Genomic DNA, 3944 nt, shown 5'->3' on the forward strand with positions numbered 1-3944 from the left:
GAAGGAAGGAAGGAAGGAAGGAAGGAAGGAAGGAAGGAAGGAAGGAAGGAAGGAAGGAAAAGGGACCTTTTAAAATTGAAAGGATAGCCTTTGAGTCCTTGAGATGACAATTTCCACTGGACCACAGTGGAATAATGGTGAATGCCTTTGACCAGCTGGATGCAAAATTTGGAAAATTATTGGCAGGGCGTCACACTGGGAAACGCTGCTATGCCCATTTCACAGATCAGCCGAGATGAAATCATCATCGCCCACTTAGGCAACGAGGTTTATCTACTTCCGGAATTCAATCCATTAATTTCCTTGAAATGTTTTCCTGATTTTTTGGGGTGGGTGGGCGCTGGGGTGGGAGAAGGCCTGCATGTCCCACTGCAGCTTTCCTCCAAAGAGGCTTTCCGCCCTGGGCAGGGAAAACTGAAAAAAAAAGAGGAATGCTTTCAACTCTCCACGATCCATTTTTCCTAAGCACTTCGGATAAAAAATTTACTTCAAAAAAAAAAACCAAAAAAACCCCAGGAATTTGGAAAAAAAAAATTCAATATTTTGTAATGACTTCCCTAAACCAGATAATGATCGAGCACTGCAGCTCAAAAGGACTAGTTAAGGCTGAGTTGCCGTTACAAAACAGATGTGGGACCGTTGAGGGACCACTAAGCCGGCATTGATTTTCTCCAATGCAAGTGGAGATTGGCGGGAATTTCTGGGGGGTTACGAAATTTTGGCCAAGGCGTCCCTTGAGCCAAAGAGGCCCCAAGACTTAAGAGGCTTCAGGCGGTGCCAGAGATTGGCGGTGGCCATCGGTCCTCGGTCTCTTCCCAAAATGAATTCAAAGGCTTGAGCACCTGCGCAGATCTTGACACTGGTCGAGCTCAACGCTAACCACCAAACCTGGTTTTTTAATAGCCAAGACAAGGACCCTTCTTTTTGTACCAGCTCACAGGCTTGGAAAAAGACGGCATTGTTCTCCTGAAAAAGAAAGAAAGAAAGAAAGAAAGGAAGGAAGGAAGGAAGGAAGGAAGGAAGGAAGGAAGGAAAAAGGAAAGAAAGAAAGAAAGAAAGAAAGAAAGAAAGAAAGAAAGAAAGAAGGAAAGAAGGAAAGAAAGAAAGAAAGAGAAAGAGGGAGGGAGGAGAATAAGAATAGAAGGAAGGAAGATGGACAAAGAGAAAGACAGAAGGAGAGAAGGAAAGAAGGAAGGAAGGAAGGAAGGGAGGGAGGGAGGGAGAGGGAGGGAGGGAGGGAGGAAGGAAGGAAGGAAGGAAGGAAGGAAGGGAGGGAAGGAAGGAAGGAAGGAAGGAAGGAAGGAAGGAAGGAAGGAAGGAAGGGAGGGAGGGAGGAAGGAAGGAAGGAACCGGCCTACAGAAACAATTGCATCGCAACCCCAAGCTGAAGACAAGCCATCTTTAAGGAACTCCACCAACAAAAACAGAACAAACCCCAAATTTGGGAAAAAGGTGAAACTGAAATGGGGAAGGAGAAGGAAGGGAGGGGAAAACCCCACCTCACTTCTAACCCCACCTTGAGCCTTTTCGTCATTTGTCATGTTTTCCTGGCGCAAAGAAGGGAAAAAAAGACTACAAGAGGAGGAGGGGGGGAAAAAAACCACCAAACAAACCAGGATTAACATTGCCAGATGAAAGGGATAAACTCTCCAGTGCGCCCACAAACATTTGCAGCAGCGCCGGATTATCCAGGACAAGGATGGTGATTTGGGGGCCATCCTCAAAAATTCAAAAGAGAGATGCTGGTTTCCTTCAAAAGGGCAAGGGAGAAGTGGGGAGAGGAAAAAAAAACACACACCCCAGAAATACCAATCCCCAATATTATCTTTATCTATCTATCTTTATCTATCTATCTCACAGTATTTTTCAACATACAGGTGACATCATAACGCGTTGCCATGGAAAACGACATTATGTATTACAAGATCAAGAAGCAAAGTGAAGACACGTATTCCTCGTTTTGTTGGTCAGGAAAAGAAGAGGAGGGGAAAGAGAAGAATTATCTCTTCCCCCCCCCTTTTTTTTTTAAAAAAATATTTTTAAGAGAAGGCCCCCCCCGAAACACAAACCTTTTTCCATTTCACGAAAATGCACGCCGGACTAAAGCAAAACCACCCATTTTCTCATGCAAAAGATCTCTTTTTCTTCGCCAGGTTTTATATTCCTACACACAAACATATATATATATATGTGTGTGTGTGTGTGTGTATTTGGTGAAACCGACAAGCCACAGCAAAAAAAAAAAAAAAGAAAGAAAGAGGAAAAGTGAATTTCCCATCTCATTTTTCTCCAAGCCTCTTTACTTTTAAAGCACTTCGTCAGGTATAATAACCCCAGGCGCAGATAAAACGGCCAGCGCGATTTCAAAGGGCTGAGAAAACACAACGACAATCGGAGACCAGACTCAGTTCAGTCCCCACCTGTCCAACCTCACCCCCCCCCCCCCCGTACACACCCAAACGAGCCAACAATCTGACATCTACCACAAGCCATCATGTCAACTGCAGGGAAACGTACAAACACACCCCTGGAGCTGCTGAGATTGGATCCCCTGGAAAAGGCACATACATCTCATTCAAGGTTTTTTTGCCCCCCGGGCACCATATCTCAAGTAAAGATAACACCCACCACGTACCATCCACGTCCCTACCCCCTTAAAGAAAACCTCTTCCCTCTCTTTGGAATAAAGTGGCCAACAGAAAAGTCGGCATTCCCTTTTAAGATCATCAAGCCCTAGAGATTTCCCCCCCCCCAAACATGCAAGAGAGGTTACGAAGATTAGGCCATATACATAGGCAAAATTAGGCGTGTATTACATATATATATATATATACACACACGCATGGGTTGCACATAATCATGTGTGCATCTATATATATATATACATATATATATCTATCCAGTTTCAAACCTTGTTGCAGAATTGTAGCCTGCGATGATGTAAATATTTAGGAAGGAAGGAAGGAAAAATAAAAATCAAATCTGCGTTCCCCCCCCCCTTCCAAGTGAGAAGGATGCTGAAGGCTGTCAACCGTCTCTTCTTGAGATCTGCAAACCCACCTGCCCACTCGCCCCCTTTCGTCGTTGTCGTGGTCCTCCTCCTCCTCCTCCTCCTTCGTCGTCTTCCTCCTCCTCCTCCCCGGCTGGGGCTACAGAGCAAGCTCAGAAAAAAAAAAAATACGGTCTCTCTCTATGGCCGAGCTGAGCTGCCTGTTCGTTCCTTCAACCCATCTCAATGGAAACCCTGGTCTGGATTTTTGTGAATGGAGGGTCACATGACCTAGGCTAGGTTCTTTGTCCCCGTTTTCTTGAATAAACAACAGGTGAATGGGGAGGGGGATATATATATATATATATATATATATATATATATATATATATATATATATATATATATATATATATATATATATATATATATATATATATATATATATATATATATATAACACACGCACATACACACACACACACACACACAAACATATACATACACACACACACACACGCAAATATATACACCCACATATAAAATAGCCAAATATGGATATTAAGCCTAGGCTATAATAGGAGAAGAAAAAAAATTAAGATTTAGAGAAAAACCTTTGCTTTCTTTGAACCTCCATTTGCTTTCAAAAGACGATCGCGATAATAACAATAAAAATAATAATAATAATAATAAAAATTACTATGACACAGCGGGCTCAAGAGCCCCCCCTCCCACCCACCCCGACCCCCTCCCCTTAGACCCCATGCAAAACCGAGATCCAGGAGAGAGAGAGAAAAAAAAAAACACGAGAAAGCGATTAGCTCACCACAATGGCCATTGCAGATAAAAAACCTGGCTGTTTTTTATGAATGAATCCAGCTTCGAGCGGCTTCGATTCACAAACAAATAGACCCCCACCCTCTTTTCCTTCCTTCCTTCTTTCATCCTTTTCTCT

Source organism: Protobothrops mucrosquamatus, unplaced genomic scaffold (assembly GCF_001527695.2).
Source record: "Protobothrops mucrosquamatus isolate PMUCROS unplaced genomic scaffold, P.Mucros_1.0 scaffold1773, whole genome shotgun sequence".
Classification (NCBI taxonomy): domain Eukaryota; kingdom Metazoa; phylum Chordata; class Lepidosauria; order Squamata; family Viperidae; genus Protobothrops; species Protobothrops mucrosquamatus.